We start from the raw sequence: 26529 nt of genomic DNA on the forward strand, positions 1-26529 counted from the left end.
CCCAGGCAACCCCTTCCCACCTAAAACGATTGGTGGAGCTTCTCTGGCAATCTTTGCCAAAATCTCAAGGCAGAATCCAAGGATCCAAGACCATTTCCATCAAGTTCACATTTTCCTTTGCTGTAGGAATGTCTTTCTTTTCTTTTTAACCAGCTCCCCAATGCTTTAAAGGCCACATTTCATCTTTCCTGATTCACTGTACTGAATTATTACAGTTGTACAGTTTCCAATCTGGCCTTGGCTTGCTGAAAGAAAACTCTGTATTTTGTAAGGCATAGATTCTATATTGTAATGATGTCCTATGCAAAAAGAAAAAAATTAATGAAATTGTAAATTTTATTTTTTAAAAAAATTTTTTATTGTTTTAACATGTATGCATGTTTAATGACATTTACATTTTGAAATAAATTTTTTGACTCATTAAAGAGTATGGTCTTAAGGTGCATCCATTTAGCTATAAATGTCTGAAGCTCATCCTTCTTTGTGGCAGAGTAGTATTCTATTTAATAACAAACCCTACATCTTCTTTATCATTAGGTTATTTATTTGGTATTGCTCAATTATTTTAATGTATGCATTCATAGCTAGAAACTTACTTCGTAGAACTGCTGTTGTTGTGTTCCACAGGGTTTGGAATGTCATGCTTCCATTGTCATTTGATTGCATGAACTTTTTAATTTCTTTGCTGACTTCTCTAATCCATTGATTAGTCAGTAATAAATTGTTTAATCTCCACGTGTTTGTATAATTTCCGTGGTTTCTTTTGCTGTTGAATTCAAACTTCATTCCTCTATGGTCTGGTAATATAGAGGGAATTATCTCAATTCTTCTGTATTTATTAGGCATACTTTACAGCCCAAGATATAATGTGTATTCTGTTTTTGTTGGATGAAACACTTTGTAGATATCTTTTGAGTCTGTCTGTTCAATGGTGTGGTTTTACTCTGATATTTCTTTGATAATGTTTTGTCTGATTGACCTAATTGTGAGAGTGTGTGTTAATGTTCCCCACAATGATTTTATTGGTGTCTCTTTGTTCTTTTGTGTCCAGCAGCTTTTGTTTTATGAAGTTGGATACACCAATATTCAGTGCATAGACATTTATAATTGTTATCTCTTCCTGTTGAATTGTTCCCATTAGAAGTATGGAGCGGCCATCTTTCTCTCTTCTGACCATTTTTGGCTTGAAGTCTACTGTGTTTGAAAACAAGTCACGCAACTCCTGCTTGCTTTGGGGCTCTGGTTGCATAAGATATTGTTTTCCATCCTTTCACCTTTAGTCTATGAACTTCTTTTTGGATGAGGTGGGTCTCCTGGAGGCAATATAAGGTTGTGTTTTGTTTTTTGATCCAATCTGCCAGCCTGTGCCTTCTGATTGGGAAGTTGAGACCACTGAGACTGAGAGTTATTATTGTAAGGTATTTACTGAATCTTGTCCTTGCATTATTTGTCCAGTGCTGATTCCTTTTTTCTTTTCTTTTTGTTTACTTACTCTCCCAGTTAGATGTATACTTTTATTTGGGATCTTTGGTGTTACCTCTGTCTAGGATCCCCTTGGGTATTTCCTGTAATGCTAGTTTAGTCGTCATGTTTTTTTTTAATATTTCTTTGTCATGAAAAGTCTTTATTACCCCATAAATTTTGAAGGCTAATTTTGTAGTATATAAAATTCTGAGTTGACCATTGCTTTCTTGTAGGGCTTGAAAAGCTTTACTCCAAGTTCTCTTGGCTTTTAAGGTTTGTGCTGAGAAAACTACTGTAATTCTGATGGAGTTGGCTTTCTAAGTAACTTCCTTCTTTTCTCTAACAGCTTTTAGTAGACTCTCCTTTCTTTGAATTTCTGGAATTTTGAATATGATGTGTCACAAATTCCTTTCTGATTATCGCTGTTTAGGGTTCATATGTCTTGTGTACTTGAATATCAAATTTTTTCCTTAGATTTGGAAAATTTTTTGCTATGATTTCAGTGGATAAACTTTTTATACCTTTTGAGTCATTGTCTAAATTTCCTTTTTTTCTGTAATTCAAATTTTTTTAAATGAGTCATCTAGCAGCTGTTGGATCCAGTTTGCATGATGTCTTGTCATTTTTAGAGTATTACTGAATTTATGATCACTACATCCATTTCTTTAATTTCTGACACTTTGTCCTCATATTGGTCAAATCTACTAGCCATGGTTTTATTGAATTTTTCATATTTTGTATTTCAGCTTGGTCACTTTTCATAATTTCTCATTTTTTTTAACAAACTTGTATATATCATTCATATCTTTACTATCTTATTTAATTTAATTAGTTTATTGTTAATTTTTTCTTTAAGGTCGTTGAACATTTTATTAGTTAAATCTTTTATTTATTTATTTTTTTTGTATTGGGGATTGAACTCAGGACCTTATGCTTGCGAAGCAGGCAGCAGAACCACTGAGCTAAATCCCCAACCCTTTAATTCACTTTTGAATGGCTAATATAATTAGGTGTTTTTAAAAAAACAACAATAAAAAACCCCACAAGAGCAAAGTGCAATTGCTGGGTCAGAGTGGATGTGCATTTATTATTTCTTTCGCTGTTGCCAAATTGTTTTGCAGAAAGTTTGTTCCAACTTATGACCTCAGCAGAAAGACCTGAGCCATGTCTCCATGGATCTTTGCCAGCTCAGTGAACTGACAGATGCTTGGTGTTTGCCAATCTGATAGGTGGAAATGGTAGGTCAGTGCTAGCTAAAGTATGCAGCTCTGTTACTGCAGGTGAGGTTGAGTATGTTTTCAAATGTTCAAGAGTCATTTGAGGGGTTCAGCTGTAGCTCAGCACTAAAGCACTTCCCTCCCATGGGCTGGGTTTGATCCCCAGCATGGGGGAAAAAGTTATTTGAATTTTTTCTGTGAATTTTCTATTCATATCCTTTTCTCTTTTCTTCCATTGAGGAGTGTAGGTCCTTTTCTTATTGATTTGTTAGTGCTGCTTCTGTATTAAAGAAAGTAGCTGTATCTTTATGATGTTAGTCACAAATATTTTCTGTTATTTGTTTTTGTTTTGTTTTGAGACAGGGTCTTGCTATGTAGTTCAGGCTAGCCTTGAACTCACCATGTAGCCCAAGCTGGTCTTGAACTCATGGTGATCCTCCGGCCTCAGCCTCCCAGATGCTAGGATTACAGGTGTGCAGCACCATGCCAAGCTATTTTCTGTTATTTGTTCTTTGTTTTTTTTTATGACAATTTTTACTATGTAGAAATTTCAAAAATTGGAGATGAATTTATCAAGCTTGTATCCTAGTTTTTGAGTCCTGGTTAGAAAGGCATTTGTTGCAAAAAAAACCCTACTTGATGAATTAAAAAAAATTTTTTTTGAGACAGGGTCTTGCTATATAGTTCAGGCTGGCCTTGAACTCACTATGTATTCCAGGCTGGCCTTGAACTCACAGCAATCTTCCTGCCTCAGCCTCCCAAATGCTGGGACTACAGGCCTGCACCACCACGCCTGGTGATGTATTAAAATTTTAAGAAGGGCCGGGGATTTAGCTCAGTGGTTCTGGCGCCTGCCTCAAAAGTGCAAGGACTGAGTTTGATCCCCAGTACCAAAAACAAAACAAAACAAAACAAATTTTAAGAAAATGAGTTGGAAATAGACCCCATCGTTCCCTTTAACTGAAGGCCCCTGGGTCAGCAGGCCTTCAGAGCCTCTGGGTTTCAAAAGACTTTTGGCTATAGGAGCTGATTTACTCCATCACTGCACTGAACCAGAGTGAGGACTGAGAGCCAAAGAGAGAAAGTCCACGCAGGGTTGGAGTAGAACCAGCCCACCCACCTTCCCATGGCGGGCACTGTGCTTTCTTCTCAAAGCAGGCCCAGGTGGAGGGGAAGCTCAGACCCAGCCATATTTCTTTCGTTTTGGTTAATCTGTCTGTTTTTAACACAAGTCTTACTACGTTGCCTAGGGTGATTTCAAACTCATGACTTCAAGTGATCTTCCTGCCTCAGCTTCCCAAGCTGCTGGGAGTGAGGCATACACGCCCATGCACTGCTGCTGGCCATGGTTTTGCATGCCGCTCTCCTCCCGAGTCTGCTGGAAGGGAGGAGAGGCTCCTGTGGGTTACAAGTGGGAAACCAGCTCCTGCATGGGGAGGGGAGGGTGCTTTGCACCTGTGGGGAAGGAGGTCAGCCAGGCGATGGGGGAGACTTAGCTCATCCCCTCCTGGGGCCCTCTGCCCCATCAGAATGCTGCCCTGGGTCCCCAGTGACCCCTCCTGAGCCGTATCCTAAGGACTGCTTCCTTATATTAATAATGCTTTTTTTTGAGACAGGGTCTCATGAAGTTGCCCAGGTTGGGCTTGAAGTTTCAATCCTCCTGCCTCAGCCTCCCAAGTAGCTGGGATTATAGGCGTGCACCTTTACATCTGGCCTGATAATACATTTCTGAAAAAATGGGCCCCGGGTTTAGCTCAGTGGTGCCACCACCTGCCTCGCAGGCCCAAGGACCCAAGTTCGATCCCTGGTACCAAACCAAACCAAACAAAACATTTCTGAAAAATGGAACTCTGAGGCCCCGGGCAGGGGACTCAGATGAGAAGGGGGAGCCCTGGGGACATTATGTAAAGAGCTATCCAGATGTCACCACCACTTCCTGTTATGCAAATGCAGTTTGCAGGTGGCTCCTGGCCAGGGATAACTGACCACAGTGAGGTGTGGCCTTGCCCTGTACCTACGGGTTCTCAGTGCCCTGGCTTCCCCTTGCCAGCCTGGTTCTTCCAGTCCAATTTGCTCATCTACACTCCCTAGTCTTCAAGGAAGCAGAAATTTTCCCTGCTGGCCCGACGCCCAGCTGCCCAGCTCAGGACTGCATGACTCCTCCTCACTGTTACCTGCTTCCTACACACCGCTGTGTGCAAATGCCCCACGCTTGGGCGTGCTGACTCAGTTTCCCTTTTTCATGCCTGAGGCACAGCCCCTCTCTTCCTCCTGTTATCTCATTCTCCTGCAGCAGCAGCTTCTTGCAAACTCTTCCCAGCCCTCTGAGAGCCCCTTGACTCTGCACCAGGGCGTGTGCCCCGTGGGCAAGTCGACCTCGCCTGGCGTGGATGCTGAGGCACAGGCACGGGGAAACTGCAGGGCTGGAAACAGGGCCAGAGCCTGGGCCTGATGCTTTCTGGCCACCTCCCCAGGCCCTTGGGGTGCTCAGTTGCACCTGTTGAAGGGAAGAATGTGGGAGACCCAAGGATGAGCCTTGCAGACCTCCCGATACTCCTTCGGTGGTCGGGCCGTGGCAGAGCACAGTGGGGCCTCTGCCCCTGGTCCTGCCCAGCCCTGGGCTCCTCCCCTGGCCAGTCTTTGATGGGCTGGCAGAGAGCTGGGATCTACTCCATGGTCTCATGCCCTCTGCCAGCCCTGTTTCCACCTACTTGCTTTCTCAGTCTCACTCCTCGCCCGGGGAAATATCCCTGTTCACCTCATCACAGCACCCAGACCTGGGGCAGGGAGGGGACAGGAGCATCTGGACCACGGAGAGAGCCAGACACGGGCCTGGTACCTACACCTGAGTCCGACCTTTATTTGAAGCTCAGCCCTAAACATGTTCTGGATGCTGGAGAAATCTCCAGTAAACCACTGCAAGGGGCACAGATCCCCATGACGATGCCTGGCGAGGCCAGTGCCTGTGTATGCCAACTCTGCCCGGTGTTCCCAAACTGTGTTCCCGAGGCACCCTCGAAGGAGGCAATGAGCCATTCCTGGAAGTGAAAGGGCCGTTTCCAGGTCTAAATGGCTCATGGGACACATGCTCTCTGCCGAGATAGGGCTGCGCAGGGCGCTTCAAAGACCAGCTCTTTTGCTCTTAGTGGAGATGATGTCAGGACAGTACAGGAACATGGGCTGTCAGGGTGGGCCACAGTTCCTACCCTACTGATGTGTAAACCTGTTTCTTCACTGGGCATATTGGAGGTGGTGGAGAGGAGCTAGAAGTCCATGGCTTTCGCCTGTTCTGCCAGGTGTCCTTAGGCGAATTAGCCTACATGCCAGAGCCTGTTTCCTTATCTGTAAAGTGGGACCCAGGAATATCCTGGTTGGGTCTGTGGAGATCAGATAGTGTGAAGATGCCATGCTGTGTGTAGCGCTGAGTAACAGGCAGCGACTTCCTATCGATGTCCTCAGTCTGCACATGGGAAGATTCTGGACCACGGCGTCCGCAGGCACAAGTGCCACCAGGCAAGCTTGGTGGCAGGTGACTGAGCTGCCCACATGGACTGGGTCCCACAGACTGCTCACCCTCAGGACCCCAGCTCTGCGGCTGCAGCACATGTGAGCAGGAAGCTGGCCGAGGTCCTGGGGAGATGGACCAGGCTAGAAGACCAGGGTATGCAGAGAACCCCCAGGTTCCCAGCTAGGGCCCAGGCTGGCAGGGCTCAGTGGGTGTGGTGGAGGTAGACCAGCTGTCCTTACAGAATTGGGGTTTGGTTAGTGTCTAGGGCAATTCCTGTAAATCAGCCTGAAGGATCAATACATGCAAATGACCTGGCACCTGGGCTTTCTGTGGCAGCTGGAGGGATTAGGAAGGAGAGGTCCCTGCCTGAGGAGGAGGGAGCCTCAGGAGGGCTCTGCACATGCGCCGGGCATTCTGGGTCTGCAGAGGCTCACGGACAGAACCCAAGGACAGAACCCACGGTGGAAGCACGCAGATGTGTCGGGGACCGCTGGCTCACGCAGGGAGTGGAATGATGTGTGCTGGAAATGTCCTTCCATACGCTTTGTTTGTTTTCTCCAAGTTCGTTTCCATGGCAGGTGGATGGAGGGCGGAGTGGATGAAGTCAGCAAGAGATCAAGGAAAAGAAATAAAAAACAAAACGAAACTGTACAGTCCTCAGAGTTCATTTAGACTGTGGATGAGGTTTCAGACAATGTGCTTTCAGATGATGGACAAGATGCTTCCTGGCAGCTTCAGCTTCTAATAAACAAGCCCCCTGTTGGCAGCAGGCTTCTGCCGGCCTTTCCAGGAGGGACAGGGAGGCCCAGGGAGGCCCAGGGAGGCCCAGGTAGCGCAGTGACTGTCTCCGGTTCATGTTTCTTTTCCTCTTCCCTTCTGCACAAGGAAGGGAAAATGAGCTGGGCTCCGTGTCCTCCCAGGGCAGCTCTCAGTGGTCCTGGGGTATCAGAGGGGACCCGGGGGTCAGGTCTCTGCAGTCCAACCCTAGGCTCAACCCCTCACCCCAAGGAGAAGGGTCTGGACACAGCCTTCAGATAATCTGCTAGGTTTTTGTTTGTCACAAGCACCTCTCTTTCTGACTCTAAATAATCTTTTTCACCCCCCATTGCCTAGGTTCTTTGAGGCCTCTCCTGGGCCCATGATGTACATGTTCCCCAATTGTCCCATCTCATCCTGGCCTCTCCCCTCTTACATTCCCCTCAAGTCCTTTTTGTTGCTGTGTCTTTGCCAAGCATGTAGATCACTACTTTATACTACAGCGTAAAGGACCCCCAACCTGTATTAACATCATAAACAAGACCCTAGAAAAGCAGTCTTAGCTATGGAATCCACTCTCTGGTGCTATGCTTTGGGTCTTAAATGTACCTCCAAGGCCTGTGTGTTACAGACTTGGTCCCCAGCCCACGATGCTATTGGAAAGTGGTGGAGCCTGTAAGAGGGGGGGCCTAGTGGGCTGAAGATTGTGCCCTTGAAGAGGACCCCAGGACCCCAGCCCCTTACTCTCTTTGTCTTTATTTCCCAGCCACCGTGAGGTGAGCAGCTTCTCTGCCCTGTGTTCCCTCCATGATGTCCTGCCTTGCCACAGGCCCGAAAGGAATAGGGCCAGGCGGCTATGGACTGAAACCTCCAAAACCGTGAGTCCAATAAACCTTTCCTCACTTTCAGATGTTTATCTCTGGTATTTTGTTACAGTAACAGAAAGCTGCCCAGCACATAGGGAAGTCGGTGTAGCGGGGCCAGAATCTTGAGGTGGAACCAGGGCCGGCTGGAGTCCTGTGTTCACTTTCACCCTCACTTACTGCCCTTGGACAAGTCACATCTCCTCTCTGGGCCTCAGTTTCCTCACTGTGAAAATAGAATTCTTTTGCTCCCTCCTTCAGGGTACAATATACTGGCCCCTTCATTCTCTCACCTGATTTTCACCCTGATCCTGTGGTTCCCCAGGCAAGAAGCCGTCATTCCTATTTGCCCCCCAAGCCCAGGCGAGATTCACCCTTCTGGACCCTTCCAGATTAATGCTTTTCACCTGGGGCTGGCGGCCTCTGACTCCGGCTCTGACTCCTGCGGTTCCTCTCCACCTCCCATATTGCATCCAGGGCTGTGAGCCTCCCCCCGCCATTGTCTGTGTGGGCTCCCAGGCCTGGAGTGAAGTATGTCCCTAAAGGCTGCTCGAGGAACATGGAGGACACCAACCCAGCCTATGGGACAGGTGGCCATCGAACTCTGTCTTCCCTTGCAAGTTAGCCCTTCCTACCCTCTTGGAAGCTCAGTAGGGGTTGTTTGTGTCTTCATTTTGGTCTCTAGGGTAGTGGTGGGCAGGAAGGACATAAGGGTGAATCCCTGGTCACCTCCACTAGAGGCTGCCCCCACAGGGCACCAGCCCTAAAACAGCTGTTCACACACCTGGCTGGCTCTGCCCTGGGCTGAATGTCATCATCTTGCAAGTGCCTGGCCCAGGGCTCACACCCAGCAAGTGCTTCCTTGTGGCCTGGGGCTGGTCCCCACCCTCTCCCTCCCTGCCAGGTGAGCCAGGCAAGTCCACACTTCTGTTTTGGCCAAGCAGAGGGTCCCATCACTCAGCCCCTGCCACCACCGTGTCACTTATGCAGAGGGTCTGTCTCCTGCACCCAGTGTCTGGGATCCCTTCTCCTGGGGGGGACCTGGAAGGCTGTAGGGTGTGGCAGCAGCTGGGTGTTGGGCAGGGCAGTGACACTGAGTGAGGATGTGGACAGGGGCTGTCCTGGCTACAGCTCGTGCTGGCTGTGGCCCCTGGGCAAGTTGCTGCCCTTCTGGGACCCCAGTGTCTTCATCCTGTAGAGCAGGGACACTAGTCGTAGCACCTCACTGGGTTATAAGGAGGTTAAGTGACAAAGTATCAGCAAAGCACCAAGGAGAGTGACCTGGATAATAATTTTCACGCTCATGTCCAAACAGTGTTGCCATAGATGCGGGCAGAAGGAAAGGCTGAGCAGGACCTCTCGGGGGTACCTCCACCAGGACCCCAGGCTGGAGGGAACCCAGGAGCTGTCCTGGTAGAAGGGCAGCCAGACACCCCATGCCCATGGTGGGCAGAGCTGCAGTGCCCTGGATGCTCACCCAATCCCGGGATGGTGATCCAGGTGGCTCAGTGTTTGCAAAGTGTGGCTTTCTCTGGGCTGCAGAAGCTGCCAGCGCTGGCCAGGCTCCTTGGCCATAATCTGTGCCCAGGGTGGAGCTGGTCACAGCCACCCTGGCCGTCCCGCCCACTGCAGAGGTGCAGAACAGTGTGTCTCTCTGCGCTTCAGCCTGGCCCAGAGCCCGGGGCCAGGGATGAGGGTGGAGGTCAGGCCACGGAAGGCAACATGCACCCCTCTGGGAGCTGGGCTCTGCTCCTGGATGGCTGCAGGGCACGGGCAGCAGCTTCCCTCCCGGGGTCTGGCTTCTGGGGGCCTTCTGGGGCTCCTCAGTGTGCAGAAAGCCCCTCTCACACCCCAGGAAAAGACGCGGTGGAATGTCCCCAGCACTTCAAAGTGCCACCCTCTGCCTTCTGTGCAGAAAACCGGAAGGTTTGGTCCTAGTTCTACTGCTTCCTTCCTTCCTTCCCCCGCTCCCTGCTTCCTGTCCCCCTTCTCTTTGGTTAGGGCCGGCTCCACTGTCCTGCAGGCAACATGTTTGGAAGCTTCAGGGTCCAGCCCAGAGCAAAAGACAGAAGCCATAAATGTCCCAAGTGAGGCAGTGGCAGCCAGGGCCCAGAGAGCTCGGACCGAGGGCTCATGACAGCCGGGCTGGGGGAAGGAGGTGTCCAGGTGGGACCTGCTCGAGCCAAGTCAGATATGGTGGTGCCCAGAGGTCCAGACACAAACAGCTCCCACCCTGTCCTTCTGGACTCTCATTGCCGTGCAGGACCCGGGTGACTCCCCAGGGTGGCGACACCCCCCCGCCGGTGCCACCCCCTGCCTCTGGTGACATTTTCAATGGCTGCAGGGGGCAGTCAAGAGCTGCTTCCTCAAGGACCGAGTCGCAGCCTGGCTGTGTCAGTAGCCTCCACTCCCTGTCACTCTCCCTTTCAGTTTTCATTGCGGCCACTCCGGAGCTGTGATTTTCCTAGGGCTGAGGCACTAGGCGCAGGACAATGAAGGAAGTGATTCAAAGTGTTTCAGCTTCTGGGATTCCCCGGCTCTGTGTACAGGAATCCAGAGTGAAACCACAGATGTATCTGGGCCGAATGAGGCAAAAGCCTTGCAGGGCTGAGGGGACCCCCACCCCCAGTCTGAAGCTCCCCAAGGACTGGGCCCTGTCCCCCTCAGATGGGGGATCCTGAAGGACTAGCTTCAGGGCTCTTCTGTCTCAAGCCCACTGTAGCCAAGGGACACTAGTACCTCTGCAGAGGTGATTGACCCACTGCAGCCGAGCCCAGGGCCCAGTCTGCCCGCCAGCCCTGTCTTCACACCAGGACCCATGACAGTCCATGAATTTCCATGTTTCCTCCATCCCTCTCCTTCCAGCCACATTTCCTCAGCCAGACCACAGTGGGCTGCCGCCCTTGCCCCCTGCCCTCTCCAGCCCGCACATATCCCATCCCCGGTCCTTGTTTCTCTGTAATAACCCCGAGCCTCCCTAGTGTTCCTTGACCAAGGGGCAAAGGCAGCAGATTTGGGCACAGCTGGCAAAACCAGAGCCAAAACAGTTGGGTCTGGTCAAGGTCTGGCTGTCTCCCTTCTTTCCTGTCCTGTTGACCAACGTACAGCAGGGATGGCTAATGCAGTGGGAGTGGGAGCAGAGGGGAATGGGCTGTGCTACAACCAAAGAGAGAGAGATGCCAGGAAGAACTTGCTGGGGGCCAGGGGCCAGAGCCCAGAGAGATCACTGTCAGCCAGTAGCCATCTCCAGGGGCCAGTGCCCCAAGGATAGCTCGTCTAGGTGACTCTTGTATGGTTGGCAGCTCCTTCCACAGGCAGCAACTCCTGTGTGCAGAGGCATCCTATGGAGTAGGGTAGTAGGTGAAGAACTCAGGGACCTTTTTCCAGCCTTTCCACCAAAGTGGCACCCAAAGGGGCCTGTATTGGTCAGCTTACCCATGGCTGGGACAAAGTACCTGACACTTGTACCATAAAGGAGGAGAGATTTATTTTGGCTCATGGTTCCTCAGGGTTCAGTCCATGGTCAACTGGCTCCAAGGCAGAGGCATCATGGCAGAAGGGCATGGTGGAGGAAAGCTGCTCACCTCATGGCAGCCAGGAAGCAGAGACTAGGGGAAGAGCCAGAGAAGCGGAGGGAAGGGACCAGATGCAGTCCCCAAGTCACAGCCATGACCTACTTCCTCCAAGTGGGTCCTACTTCCTAATCACTCATTCAACCTACCAGTCGGTTACCCCAGGGACAAGGTTCACAGTCTAGTCACCAATCTAGGGCTCTTTTAATCCAGTCAAGTTTAGAATCAAGTTTAACTCTCACAGGGGCCAAACCACATTTCCCCAAGGGCTTTGCTCAATCTAGTCAACTCAAACTCCCAGTGGGGCCTCAAATCTTTGTTTATTGAAAATTCATTTCAACTCGTTTCAAAATGTTGTATTGAAATTACCTCGCTCGAATTGTTTGAGTCAAGTGGCCGCTCTAGGCAGATAGGGTGTCTTTACCATGTGGCCCTGGGGAAATGGTGTCCAGAACAAAGGCCCAGGAAGCTTCCGGTTTGGCCTACAGCGGAGACATCTCTCCACCTCTCCAACCCGCCTGAGTTCCCGTGACCAGCGATTCCTGTTGGAGGTGGAGTGGGTCACTGGCTACCTGAGGTTTTGAGCAGGGTAGAGTGAAGGCTAGGGTGGCTCCCCGTGGCTCCTTTTCCTGCCACTCCTGCCCCAGCCTGCTGGGCCTCTGCTCCCATACTCCCTGGCTGGAAGCCCTGCAGTTGGAGGCCCCTTGGTTCTGCTCCGTGGGTGAGGCCAGGAGGAACCTGCTCGCAGATTGAGGCCGTCAGTGAAGCTGTTAACACTTGGTGCCTGCCACATCCTGTTCCAGGTGTCCTGACGCGTCCCTGGGCTGCTGGCTTCATCAGGCATGTGTGTGGGGTGTGACAGTTTCTGGCAGTGGCTGGGAGGGACCTGCTTAGCCAGAATCTGCAAACCCTAAGAAGGAGGTGCCTGAGAGCCGTGAGCAGCTGCCCTTTCTGTCCTCTGTACCCAGTTTGTCACTAAGACCCAAGTGCTGTCTCCCGAATACTTCTCAAGCCCATTTCGCCGTATTCAATGTCATCTTTACACAGAACAAACCTCATCTCACTCTCTTGCTTCAAATGCTTCAAAGACTGTGACCAGACTCCACCTAAAGCCCAGCTGGTCCTCCTGCTCCCCTCTGCTCTCTGTCAACCCCACTTTGAGCTCTCTTCCTGCAGGGGCCTGAAAGGAGCCACTCCGTCTTGACATTCTCCCATGCACTTACATTTATTCACTTAATTTTGCAATTTTGGGGATTGAACTCAGGTTTTCGTGCATGCTAGGAAAGTGCTCTGCCACTGAGCTACACTTGGACATTTTCTTTAGAGACAGGCTCTTGCTGAGCAGCTCAGGCTACTCAACAAACTGAAGATCTTTCTGCCCCAACCTCCCAGGTAGCTGGGATTGCAGGTGTGTGCCACCATGCCCGGCTCCCATCGCTTTGCCTCTTACTCATCCTGTGGTGGACTTCTTCTTCCTCCTCCACTCTGGCTTCTCCACTGGGCCAGGCATTTCTGCTCACCTGGGTGGGAGACACTCGTGGGTGGGCCTCCTCAAAGGACAGCTGTGACCAAGCAGACAGTGGAAATGTCCTGCCTTTGTGTTCTAAACCCCAAGCCCTTAGGGAGCCCTCAGGGATCCCGGAGAGGATGAAGGCATAGAAAGATGGGAGATACATTAAACCCAAAAGGTAAAAAGACTCCTCTCCACTCCAGAGGTAGGGGTATTTTCCTAAAATAGCCACAGCCCTGTTTCCTTCCAGAATCTTCCCTTTGAGAAATGGCTGTTTCCTTGCCCCACTGGAACCAGAGGGATTTTGTGATGTCAGATGGATGGAATAAGGTACAGCATGGCTGGGCGGCTGTGCAGCCCAAGTTGGAAGCAGCAGTACAGCTTTCCCTTTCCACATGCAGCCTCAGATAGCAGCTGCCATGTTGAGAGGAAGCCTGGGCTTGTGAGGAGGTGGAGTGAGTGGCTGCATGCAAAGGTGTCCGCCGACAGCTGCCATCAGAGACCATTTTTAGGCACTGGGTTTTGGAGTAATTTGTTTCATAACCGTAGGAACTGAATCCTGCTGCTCCCCCATCCCTTCTCAATCTGAGCAATACTTCTCAGGGCCAAAAGACAGGAGAGACTGGAAGAGATGGTGGAGGAAGAGACAGCAGGCCTGTTCTCTTTCACCCCATCCAAAGCAGTAGCGGAAGTGAAGTTTGCATTTTAAAAATTGTTTTCTGCAGTACTGGGGATTGAACTTAAGACTTTCAGACTGAGCTGCATCCCCAGACCTTTTATGTTTTTTACTTTGAGACAGTGTCTTGCTAAGTCACTAAGTTGCCCATGCTGGGCTTGAGTTTCCAATTCTCCTTCTTTGCCCCCCAGAGTGCTGGGATTACAGGCAGGAGCCACTCTGCCTGGCTTTCAAGAGTGCATTAAGAAGGAATATTTGTGGCCAACACAGCAGTGTGGGCGGAGGCCTCTCCTTCTACACACAGAATTGGAACTGATGTGCTTATATTCTGACCTGACTTCGTCCTCAGCAGGTCCTACCTGTCATAGTCCTGGTCCCCTGGGACCAGGGCTATGACAGAGATGCTCAATCCCAGCTGGGGATGAGGGAGTGAATGTTGAGTGGGTGAACCCGTAGGTTCAACACTCTGGAAAGAGGTGCCGAGTTAAACTGAGTGGAGAGGGCTACAGGCCTGTATGATGAGTGCCATGACTGGAGTTTCAGAGTGACATGGAGCCACCCTAGGGCCTCCTGACCCTCAGGTGAGGCCTCTGAGGAGGTCCCTCAGGGCTCAGCACTGCCGGGAGGAGGAGGGCTGGTGTAGACGGGTCCCTGGCAGAGGAAGTAGGCAGTGCAAAGGCCTTGAGGTGGCAGAGAGCAGGGCTTGTCTGAAGGACCAAGATGGGAAGCTGCCCAGGGAGGAAGCAGAGGGTGACAGTGCCAGAGAGGACCAGGCTTCGAGGGGACTTGAGGCTGTGCTTCGGCCTTTCCTGTCATCCTAAGAGTGAAGGGAAATCACAGAGGTGAACGCAAACCCCAGCACAGACCCGCCCTGACGTGGGACAGCTGCTGAGGCCTGTGAGGGGGACCAAGGGGAACAGGGCTGGGGCCACCTGAGGTGGCGAGGTGGTTTGGGGACTAGGGTGGGGCAGCGGGATGGGGAGAAGCAGCCAGAAGTTCGAGGCCAAACGACAGGAATTGGGAGGGAACTGGCTGTGAGGGGAGGGAGTGGAGAGGCCACGCGTTCGCTTTCTCACCTGCTGCAAAACGGATTCCAGGCGCCCACGGCAAGCCAGGGACTTCGAGGACCTGCAGGGTCCCCTCCTCCTGAAGTTTATTTTCTGCCGGGCCCCTTTCCAGGCTTGATTGAGATACAGTTCGCACAGACGCAGGAAGCCATCCACACTGCTAGTTTGAGAACATTTTCCCAGGTCGCCTTTAGCTGTCTCCCCGCACCACCTTCCCTCCCAGCTGCCCTGCACAGCCACTGGGCTGCTTTCTGTCCCCAGGCTTTTGCTGTTCTGGACTTTCAGAGGAACAGAATTGCGTGCTGTGTCCAGCTTCTCACTGAGCGTGTATTCAGGGATCGAAGCCAGAGCCTTTGTTTGCACTGGGCTGCATCCCCAGTCCTTTTTTATGTTTTTTATTTTAAGGCAGGTTCTTGCTGTCACCCGGTGGGACTGGAACTTGAAATCATCCTGTCTCAGCCTGATGAGTCACTGGGATTACAAATGCACACTACTCTGCTAAGCTAACTGGTCTGGGTTGTTTTTGGTTTGTTTTTTATTTTTTGGTACTTGGGATTGAGCCCAGGGCCTTCCCACTGAGCTACACCCCCAGCGTTCATTATTCATTCTCTCTCTCTCTCTCTCTCTCTCTCTCTCTGTCTCTCACCCCTTTTATTCCTTTCTTTCCTTCTTTCTTCCCTCCTTCCCTCACTCTCTCTCTACCTCCCCCTCCTCTTTTCTTTCCTCCAAGACAGAGTCTCACTAAATCATCAGTTGTCCAGGCAGGGCTCAAATTCATGATCCTCAGCTTCTCTAGTACCTGGGATCTGGGATTACAGGTGCACATTACCACACCCAGCTAACTGATTACATTATTTTTTAACTGCTCATCTGAAGTCCATATCATCTAGGCCCTGTGCAGCTACATATGGTCACGAGACTAAGTTCTGGCCTATAGGATGGGAATAGAAATGATACTTCCATCTACTGGTTTCGACCTTAAAGAGAAGAAGTCTGATCTCCCTTTTGTGGCTGAGGGTGATCTCCCACTCTCGTGGCTGGGGTGAGGGGTGATGGCAGAAGCTGGGGCCAACATCTTATAGGATGAGATGAAGGCCTTATATTGAGAATAGTGGAGCAACAAGATACGAGCGACATAGAAGAGACCCTTAATATCACAGAAGAAATAAACACACGTCTCCATTCATTAGACCTCTACTATTTTGGGTCTCTGTTTTAGCAGCCAAACCAATGTCATACCTCATATACCACCTTCATTCTGGACACCATAAGTCCCGCTAATGGTTGGGAGCATTACCATCACTGAGGAAGGGCAGATCCTGGAGGAAACCCCTGGGCCCTGCCCTGGGAGGGGTGACACCAGAAGTCACAGTGCCTGCTTGCTACAGCCACGAACAGTGTCAGCCGCTTTGCTTGCCTGTTCCGACACCCCAAATCCACACAGCCAGCCTGAGGACGGCATCAGAATCCCAGTCCCCGAGGTAGAAGCTGACTTCTGTCCCCAGCTCTGAGAAGCAGAGCCAGGTCCTCACCTCCCACAGCAGCGCCGGGGGTGGTTGGTCTAGGCTGGGATGGGGAATTCGGTCGATTCCGGTTCCTTCCTGGCGGGAGGTGACGGTGCTGATGGTGCTGATGGTGACAGGGTCCACAGCAGTCCGTCTGGCCAGGTGGAGTTCTGCGCTCTTTATTCGAACTGCCCTGAGAGGGAGCTACTGCTGCCCTGGTGTTAGAGGTGAGGAAACTGAGGCACGCTGAGCCTCTGGCATCCATGCTCCTAGCTGCTGAGCTGTTTGACCTTTAAAATCATAGTAAATACTTTTTTATAAATCAAAATTTAGTCTCTTTTTTATTATTAATGTTTGCAGTATAAATGACTGCTCTTAAGGGGCGTTTTAGGAGCCAGGCACTGTTGTAAGTGCTTTTATATAAAGACCAGGGTGTCAGGCCATTGCTATAGACCAGGCGTCTCCATGGCCCTGGTGGCCTGATCCTTGTGGTTGGGGTCATTTCTGGTGACTGCACACAGGAGCCTGCGTCTTCCCCAAAGGAGGAATGGCGAGAACAGAGGTTCTTCCTTGCCTGGAAGTGTCATGTTCTGAAATGATCTTGCACCTCACACTTGTGGTTCCAGGGGAAAAAATAAAACAATCCCACGAGAATTCAAAACAACAATATGTGTGTAGCTCCAGTACTGACCGCAGGGCCCTCCTCCCTCCTGGCAACCTGACAGTGCCTAGTCCTCGGTGCACAGGTGCACAGCAGCCTTGTCTGTCCTGGCATCTGCTCCTGGCCCAAGGTGCCTCCCCAGGAAGCCGCCTCCACTTCCGGTGGCTCTGGGCACCAGCTCCCTGCCACCGTGTTATTGCTCTCTTCCCTGGTCTCTGACGGCAGACCTCAGGCTGTCCTGCAGCCCCTTCTTTTAGCAATTCTGCCAATGGAAAGCAGGGGCTCCTGCAAGCTAGGCTCATGCTCTAGCACCGAGCAATGCCCCACAGCTCCGCAGAAGTGAGTCAGTCCTCTGGCTGGCTCCAGCATTTGAATCACTGTAGGCTTATCTGTCATTGACCATTTGTTATGCTCCCACCATGGGCAAGGTCTGCCTCCTCCCTTGCCTGGAAAACTTCCATTCATCCTCCAAAGCTCACGCACACTTAACTGCTCTGGCCGGGGCTCCCTCTGCTCTCGGGCTCCTGTGTGTGGTGAGAGTTAACACAAACGGTAGGTGCTGACAGTGCCCTACCACGCTGCACCTACGACTCCTGTGCACCGTGTAGGCTCCCAACCCATGGGTCAGTGCCTCCCTCTTCCTGAGAGCAGCCTCGGGCTTGAGAAATGGGCTGCCCCAGCTCCCCTGTCCCTCAGGGGAGGAGCCACTCAGAGTCATGTTCTGAAGGCATCACCGTCTCCAGGGCACTGTGTCCAGCTGTGCCCAGGGACACTCGCTTTGGGAGGTCAGGAGGGGAGACAGCCATCCCACTCCTCCTGGGACTGACGGGGTCCTCGGATGTGGTGCTCTCCCAGGGCAGTTCTGGTTGGGTGAGTTGGTCACCACAAGTTGAAGTGAGGCCCAGGATCACACAGAAACACGGGGTCAGACTGGGCCTGGCTGGGCTGGGCTATAGGGCTTCACACGGGTTCCCTGCCCTGTGCCATGACAGGGACCGCGTCCTGTGCACCCTGTGCCTTTGTATGTGTTGAGCTCAAGGTTGGGGGTGACAGGGGAGATTAGTAGACTCAGGCAGCAGTAGGCTGGGGAGACATTGTCTCTGTCCCCACAGCCCCAGGGTGGCAGCTGGGGCTGACTTGTGCTGGGCTGTCCCCTCCTCCCTGACTCCTCTGCAGTCTGAGAGCCTCGTCTGGGAGCCTTTCCTCCTCCCCTGTCCCCAGGCCCTTGGTCTGGGCCCCTGCTCTTCGCCATCACTCAGGTCAGGAGGGCCAGGTCACTGCCTGTAGGGTTTCAGTTCAGGACCTTGAGTCTGTCCCCAGCCAGCTGCAGGCAGCAAGGGGCACACTGACAGATGGTGTGTGGACCAGTGGAGCCCTTGCAGGGAGTGGACAGTACCCAGCCTAAGCCATTGCCCTGGGAAACCCACTCCCCAGGAGCAGCACTGAGTTCCTTCTGCCACAAGTGTGGCCACGGCTGAATGCAGGCCTGCAGGGGGAGGGTGACACCCACAGAAGCCCCTCCTTGCCCTCGGGATGGTGCCCTGCCCCCAGCAGATACCTGGGGTGCAGACAGCACTGAGTCCTGTGTATAAGCTCCGGGCTCTGCGACAGTCAGTCAGGTAACAGAGGTGGACTCAGCGACCCATGGCAGGTGGCAGATTCAGTGTGGATGGTGGGACAGGGGATGCGTCATGGCCCGGTGAGTCAGGGAGGCTGTGCGGTTTCCTCCTGCCACGCAGAACAGGGTACAGTCTAAAACTTTTAATTCTTTACTTCTGTAATTTTGTTTTGTGTTTTTTGTTGCTGTTTGTTTGTTGTTTGTTGTTTTTTGAGCCAGGGTCTCACTCTGTATTCCAGGCTGGCCTTGAATTCATTATGTGTCCAGCAGGCTGGCATGGAACTCCCAGTGATCCTCCTGCCTCAGCCTCCTGAGGGCTGGGATTTCAGGAGTGTGCCACCATGCCTAATCCCTGCTATATTTTTAAACCACAGTTCAGTTGAGCCGAGGCACGTATAAAGGGGGACAACTGTACACTAACTTCTCTGTCCTCCTCCCTTCCTGTCACTTTCCCTTCTAGGCCTAAGGAAGCCAGAAGCCAAAGACCAAAGCAGCCTGGGGGAACCAGTCCTTGGGGTCAGCCCTGTCTCTCCCTTGCCCAGCCAGGAAGTTGGGGGCTTGGGGAAGTGAGGGTGGGGGGGAAGAGGCAGCCCCGAGGATGGCAGCCAAGGTGCCGTGGGCCTCTAACATGTGGAGGTCCTTCTCCTGGATTCCCAGGCTTTGGAGAAGCGATCCATCCGTGCCCTGAGTTTCCTGCCCCTCCCAGGCCCACTGAAGGCCAGAGGGCAGCAGTTGGGAGGGCTTCTCGGAGGAAGAGATCCAGGAGGGCTAATGAAAGAGCACAGAAGGGAGGTGCTTGAGTCTGAGAAGCAAATGGAAGGGGATAAATTTCCACGAGCCCTTTTATGTGGCAGCTCCTCTCTTACCCACTCCGCCATTCAGCCAAACAATTACAGGCTTTTTGAATTTTGAATCAGAATTTCCACCTCCCAGACAGAGAGTCTGAGGCTCAGAGAGGTTCTGCCACTTCTCCAATATTGCACAGCCAGGGATAGAGTCAGGATACAGACTCACACCGACCGGAGTCCAAGGAAGAATAGAGGAGGTAAACAGTGGTCTATAAAGAGGTGAGGCATTCAGGAGGCTGAGGCAGGAGGATTGCTGTGAGCTTGAGGCCAGCCTGGCCTCATAATGAGTTCAAGGCAGCCTAAACCACACAGTGAGACCCTGTCTCAAAAAAAAAAAAAAAAAGATGTGAAGAGGTTGGATGGCGTGTGGTGGAGGGCTGAAGAAGGCCCTAAGCCCGGGGCAGGCGGAGACAGGGGCCCCTCCAGTGGCTTTGCTTTCACGCCCTGGCTCTGATCTGACCCTGGCCACCGCCACCGCCACCGGGCTGACAGAGGTGCTGGGGCAGGTTGGGAGGGGCCTTGGGATTGGAGAGAGGTGTAGGCTGGCAAAGGGCAGCAGAGGTGGGAGATGCAGGACCCAGGCCTGTGTTGGGGACAGAGCGGGGTGGGGTGGGTCTGGACAGCACCCAGTGTGGCTCTGGAGGGCCGAGCTGCCCTGGGGACTCAGTGCCGGGTCCCTGGGTGCAGACTTCGCACCAGCTGTCCCTGTGGTCTGCTCCCTCCCCGCATCTGTGTGCAAGGCTTCTCTGTCCTCAGTCAGTTCTTGTGTCTGTCCCACAGCCAGACCTCTCTGGGTGGCTCCCAGCCCTTCTGCCCAGAGGCCCCCACTGCTCTGGATTTGGTCCCAAGGACTCTTTTCATTGGCTGTGGAGCAGACGCTTGCCAAGAACCAGCCAATCAGAAGCCTTCCCCAGGCCGCACCCCCCCCATCCTAAATAGGTTTCTGAGGGTGCCAGCCCTCCTGGGGATGAAGGGCTCCATGGGACAGAGAGACTCTGGCTCCAGGGCCAGGCAGGAGGGGGAACGGGCCACGGTGAGGTAGAGCTGGGGCTCCCGGCACCCCCAGAACCCTGGCCCAGCCCTCTCTGCAGTGCTGGGCCTGGTGTTTGCTCCCTGGTCTGCTTGGGTCTGGCCTTGGCCCGCTTGGGGCTCGGATGAGATGGTTCCAGCAGGGTGGTGTAACAGTGCTCACGGCTTTCTGTGCCGAGAGGCCACCTGCTCCTGTCCCAGGGCTTGGGGGGGACCCAGGGGCTGTGTGGAGTGGAGCCCAGGAGGGGCCACTCCCTGTGGGATGGCTGCGGGTGGACTCAGGTGCCCCCGAGGAGGTGAGAACCTCTGCTTTGGGCTCCCGGCTGCTTGGCCCCTGGAGAGTGTCCCAGAGGCAGGGACAGAGGGGGCGGGCGAGACACTCTGCTGTCCTCCTCCATTGCCTCTGCTAACTGAGGCTGCACTTCCGGCGGGGCTGCCTTCTCTGGTGGGAGTGAGCGGCAGAGCAAGGAGCCAGCTGATGAAGAGGGACAGCTGGGTGCAAATCCCCAGGGAGCGCCCCTGGGGCTCAGGGTGCAGGGCCGGCAGTCCAGCCCTGGGGCCTTTCCCTCCCTGGTCCGGACCAAACTCGCCTGGGCCAGGTGGTTTCTCTCTGCGTAGGATCCAGTCTCAGGGCTCCCTTTGTCTCTGTGTGTGGCCATTCTGATTAGGGTTGTGAGAGACAGAAAACCCCCACAATGGGTTTAAATAAGCTATTTATTTGTCTCGAACCTAAATGAAGGTCCAGTGCTTCAGTCCAGGCTTGTTAGGTGGCCCCGTGATCATCAGGGATCCAGGCTTTTTCTGTGACTGTCCAATCAATCTCCAACATGGCCCCTACTTCGTGGTGCAACACTGCTGCCAGAGCTCCAGCCACTGTATCAGCATTGCAGCCAGCTAGAGAATAGAACATGTTTCATCCCAAAAGAGACTTCTCTGTATATCCTACTGGGTGGAATGCAATCATACAGTTGTGCCTAACCTTGGGGGAGAGTGGAAAATGTAGCCTTTAGTCTGGGTGGTCAGATGCCAACATAGCACTGGAGCTGACTTAGCTGTCCTTGCCCCTGGGCACTAAGGGGGACGAGGTACCATGGGGCAGAAGCTGGGCCCTGCAGGCTGATGGGGGACTCTCAGCCAGGGTTCCAGGAGGCCTCCCCGGTTTGGCATCTGGAGTCTGGGAGCTCAGGTTCCTATTTGTGTGCTGGGCTCAGTCCTCTTGGTTCTCAGAGCATGGTCCCCAGACCCGCTAAGGGCTGGATGGAAATGCAGACGCTGGGCCTCCCCATACCCTCCCAGTCAGGAACTCTGGGCTGGGCCCGCCATCTATTAGGGTTTCTACTTCTTTTTAATTTTATTTTGAGACAGGGTCTCACTAAATTGCTCAGGCTGGTCTTGAACTTTTGACCCTCCTGCCTCAGCCTCCTGAGCAGCTGGGGTCTTGGGTGTGCGCCACAGAGCCCGGCAGCAATCTGCCTGTTAACAAGCCTCCAGGAGATTTCGATGCCTGCACTGGTGTTTTTCTGCCCCCACAGTTTTCTCCTGTCTGGAAGGAGGGCCCCCACCTATTTCTCCAGCACCTTCTCCTGTCTCTCGTCCTGTCTCAGGACCTTTGCACATGCTGTCCCTCAGCTCTGAAGCCTCTTTATTTCCGAGTCGTCCTGGCCTCATCCTTAGATCTCAGCACAGGCATCCCTCCCTATCTGACCAGCCCCTCTGTCACCCCAGCCTATGAGCCTTGCTGCTTTCTGTTGCTTCCTCCTATGACTGTCAACTGTTTTAAGGGTGACATGGGCTGAGGCAACTGCAGTGCTCGGGATGGCCTCTGGTGTAGAAGATCCCCAAGATCCGCCCTGCTGATCCGTCCATGGCCTTTTCCATCTTAGCTCCCTGTGCCACGACTCTGTCCCCGTCCACCCCACCTGCTGGCCCGAGCGAGACAGATCCTGTGGGTTTCCCAGGCTGCCCCTCTCCTGGACCCCGCGGCTGGCACCGCCCCGAGCCGACCTGGCTGCCTGCGGGAGCAGGGATTGGATTAGGCTGATTGGGTTACGGCCGGATGCGTCCTGCTGCTGCTGTCCCAAATGAGATCAGCGGGGAGCAGCCTCCCTGCCTGGCCACCAGCCAGGCCCTGCTCCTGGCCACGGAGGACCGGCACATTTCTCTCCCGTTTCGTTCCAGTCCTTCAGCTGAATCACGAGTGGCAGGAGACCCGGCAGCTGGCGAGGCGCTGGAGTGAGCTGCAGATGCAATGGAGGGCGGGCGGTGGGGCAGGGAGGGGCCTCAGCCAGTCACAGCACACAGGGGTGACCCTGCCCAGGCCGCGTCAATGAGACTTCAGGCTCGAGCCCCGTGTGGCGACCCCAGCTGCATGGGCAGAGGCAGGGGAGGCAGAGGCAGGGGCGTTCCCTGTGACAGTGGAGCAGGTCAGACGAGCCTCATCTCTCTCCCCCTCTTCCCTCTCAGTGGGCAGAGGCTGGAGGAGAGGCACCTCCAGCATCCACTGTGCCACTCACACTGAGGCCGGCTGTCCCCAGGCTGCTCCCGGCCACCTTGGCTCCATGCTGCCTCCACCTGGGGTTTCTCTGAGCTGCCCACGACCTGCGCTCTGCCCGCTCCTCTCTTGGGTGTCATCCCTGCAGGCCTCAGCTGTCCACACCCCTCCCATGTCCGCCGCACACACAGCTAACTGTCCGATGCTGGCAGGCTCCCTCCCGACCTCTCGGACTGAGGAGCGCTTGGGGGCCATCAGCTGACCTGGGGGAGGTGGCAGCTGGGGTCTGAGAGAAGAGGGGCCAGGGCAGGGGGAGCTGTCTAAGCAGAAGTCCACCATCCTGCACATCTCTTCTCCCCCGCCTCTGTCTCCGACCTTCTTTTCTAATTTTTCTTTTAGTTTTTGAAGTGTTCTAAGAGACATGTTGCCCAGGCTGCCCTCCTGCTTCAGCCTCCCAGGCAGCTGGGGGCACCCAGCTTTGCCCCCGCTGATCTTGATCCGCTCGGTGGCCTTGTGTCCCTGCTCCGGTCACAGCCACCTTTGGTGCTCATGTGTGCGGGGAAGCCCAGGCTGCCTCCCAGCCTGTCTCTGAGCCTCACCAGGAGCCCTGGCCTCTCAGGACCCGTAGACCCTCTTGTGCCTTTGAACACGACAGACACATCCGCCCCAAGAGCACAGTCCCCGCCTTGTGCACCACAGAGGCCCCCGGCCCCAGCATCTGACCCATGCGAGGGCAGCCCTGCTGCTGCAAACCATCATCTCCATCGCTGCCTCCCCACGGGTTGGGAGCCCCTCAAGGGCACAGGCTGGGCCACCATCATCTTTATAGTCTCAGCAACCGGCCCAGGACCTGAGGCTTGTTGGGTGCTCTTGAATAGCTGCAAGACTGTGTGCTGGCTGGCTGGCTGGATGAATGAATGAATGAATGTGAATGAATGTAAACAAAGCAACTGGGATGCCTCCCATTCTGCTCCACACCGCTGCCTCCTACTCCTTCTCCTGGGTGGGGCCAGCAAGCACACCACACACCCTGACCTGCTAGACCCGGGAGCCCCAGCCTGTGAGGTCCTGCAAAGGCCAGAGCACCCCCAGCAGAGCCTGGGGGCTGCAGCCCAAAGCACTTGGAGGCTCGATTCAGCTCTGCCCCCTGCAGGCCATGGGCCCTGGGCTTGACCTTTCTGAGTCATGGATGGAATGAGGCACTGTTGATGTGCTGCAGAAGGGAGTGAGAACCCTTATGCACCTCTGTCCACAGTTGCTCGGGAAATGCTGAATGGACGCATGAGTGGCAAATTCGTAATCCCTCCCGGAGGGCCAGGGTCGGAAAGAGCAACGAAGCCTCCGCCCAGGTTTCCAATCCCAGCTGCGATGCTCACGGGCTACAGAGCCTTGGCGAAGTTGCACGGCTCCTCAGGGCTCAGGTTCTTCATCTGTGAAGTGAAAACAGCAAGGCCCTGTGGACAGAACGGGGTCCCACCCCGGCCTTGCACCCAGAGGACCCGAGTGTCTCCTACCGTACCTTCCTCTGCCCTCACCCTAGGAGTGGCCCAAAGCTTTGGGGCGGCTCTGGTGCAGAAGGGACAGGAATGGCCAAGGCCAAGAGGACACAGACTGGGGCTCTGAATCTGACGGGCCGGAGTCAAGGGCTGGGGCAGAGGACTCGGGAAGTGTGGGATTGAGGCATGGCCCTGGGGACAGAGATGAGGGAACCCCATCCCACCCAGGCCTGGCGGGGTGCTGGGCCGTTGTCTCCCCCGGTCGGTCCTGAGCTCTGCTTCCAAGAGTGGGCGGTCCTGCCCTGCCACTCCAGGGGGAAGAGGCTGGGGTGCAGCTCGGGGAGAGGAGCCGGGACCCAGTTGCCGACGGTGTTCGCCTGCTCCCTGGTGGTGAGTCCGGTGTCATGCAGGGGCTGAGAGCAGGAGGGCCCCGGGCCCCTGACTGGCTGGGATTCAGAGGGTTGGATCTAGCCTGTCTCCTGCCAGGCCGCCCTGCAGGACAGCGCTGGTCCAGGTGAAGGAGCAGGGTGGGGGAGGATGCAATGGGAGAGGGAAGCCGTGAGCTGAGCAGCCCTGGAAGAGGGGCTCCAGCCAGGGCTGAGGACCAGAAAAGAAGGAGTCCCGGGCCCCAGGCTGGTGGTGTTACCCCAAGGGGGCTCTGTCTTTGCACGCTTGGATGAAGCCCTGGGGAGGCTGCAATGAGCCACAGGCCCTGCAGGGAGGTCCCTAAAGATAGGGACACGGCCTTAGCCCTCGGTGGGACAGGGATGAATTTGGCTCTGAAACGGTGCAGTCAGTGTTGCTTTGGGCATCAAGGAGGAGGTGCAGCTCCCACATACAAGTTACTGAACTCCTCTATGCCTCAGCTTCCTACTCTGTGAAATGGGAATACTCAAAGTGCCTCCTTCCTAGAGTTGCTTTGAGGATTGAATGAACTATCACAGGTGAAGATGGAACACCGCCCGCCATGGGGTCAGTGTCAGCAGTTGCTATTCTCACATTATTACGCAGGAATATTACACTGCAGGAACACAGAGAAGAAAGTTGTTCAGTCTGACAAGGCCAAGGCAGAAGGCTCCATGGAGAAGATGAAGAGCAGACGAATCCTTGGCCTGTCTAGCTCCCATCCTGCCCTGGGGGCCCAGCCAGAACTGCCCTCCCCAGCTCTGGAGCCTTTCCTGGGTTTGGCTTCTGGCCAGAGAATTGCAGGGCCTGCCCTCCTCCATGGGGGAGGCATAGGGAGGGAATTCTGGGCTGGGCCCTGCTGTCCAGGCCCAGCCCTTGGGTCCTGGAGGAGGGGTAGTGGGGACCACGACAGGCCCCTGATGAAGTGAGCAGCTTGCAGCCTGGGGTCGCCTGCTGTGTCAGGAGAGATCTCCGTCCATCTGGGAGACCCGGATGCTGGGTCCCCATCCTTTGAGGAGTCTCTGCCTTCGCTGACCTCTGTCCTTCCACACCTGCTTCCTGGCATCCTTGGCTGGGGCTGTGTGCTCGGCCCCCGGGGTCTGAAGACTTGGGGTAAAGTGGACTCAGCCCTGCGTTTGCCCCAGGCTCCAGCCCAGGTGCCCATTCCAGCCTTCTCTCCACTGCCCCCTCTGGACCCTTTCCTGAGTTCCGGGGGTGGAGCGCCCTTGGTCCTGCTGGTCCTTAGCTCGAGGTTCCTGCCTCAGAGTGACATTTGCACGGGCTATCCTGGAAGAGGCCGGATGGCCCTGTCACCCTCTGCCCATCCAGTATCTAACTCTGACACAGTGCTGTGTGCCCCAGGCAACCTGTGCCCTGTAGACGGCAGCTCAGATGCTCCGGGTCCGGGTTCTGATCCGATCTGGTGTGCGGGCCCAGCACAAGGTGCTCCAGGTGGGGAGCAGGGGGCGCTGTCCCCATTCCCAGGCCTGCGTTGGGTGCTGCACAGGGAGGGGCCACAACCTCCCTGGGCCAGTGTCCCCAGGGGGAAGGTGCTGGGGAGGGGCCCGCCTTGCCCCACCTAGGGATCCAATCCCTGTGACAGAAAAAGGCCCGAGCCTCAGGCATCAGCCCCTTAGAGGAGTGCACAACCCGATCCAGGGCAGTGGAGGAGACGCCACTGAGCACTCAGAGGAGAGGGACCCGGCCTCTCTGCCATCTGTGCACTTGGGAGACAAGGGAACCATGACCAGGGAAGCCTCAGAGCCCCTTCTCCTCCCTGGACCATAGGCCCAGGGGTTTTCAGCTTACCAGGCCTCTCCGGTTGCCCACAGGTCCCAGATGT

The 26529-nt window shown here is 54.1% G+C and overlaps 1 long non-coding RNA gene across 1 annotated transcript; it reads left to right on the forward strand.

Annotated features, from left to right (window-relative positions):
- Nucleotides 1-1340: 1340 nt before the first annotated feature.
- On the forward strand, nt 1341-25277 carry LOC101696970 (uncharacterized). Its single transcript, XR_001183580.3, has 3 exons — nt 1341-1418; nt 7712-7823; nt 24041-25277. It is a non-coding gene; the product is annotated as an uncharacterized LOC101696970 (long non-coding RNA).
- Nucleotides 25278-26529: the final 1252 nt, after the last annotated feature.

The sequence above is a fragment of the Heterocephalus glaber genome, unplaced genomic scaffold (assembly GCF_053883595.1).
Source record: "Heterocephalus glaber isolate CG9 unplaced genomic scaffold, H.glaber_assembly_v1.0 deba00001497, whole genome shotgun sequence".
NCBI classification, from domain to species: Eukaryota; Metazoa; Chordata; class Mammalia; order Rodentia; family Bathyergidae; genus Heterocephalus; species Heterocephalus glaber.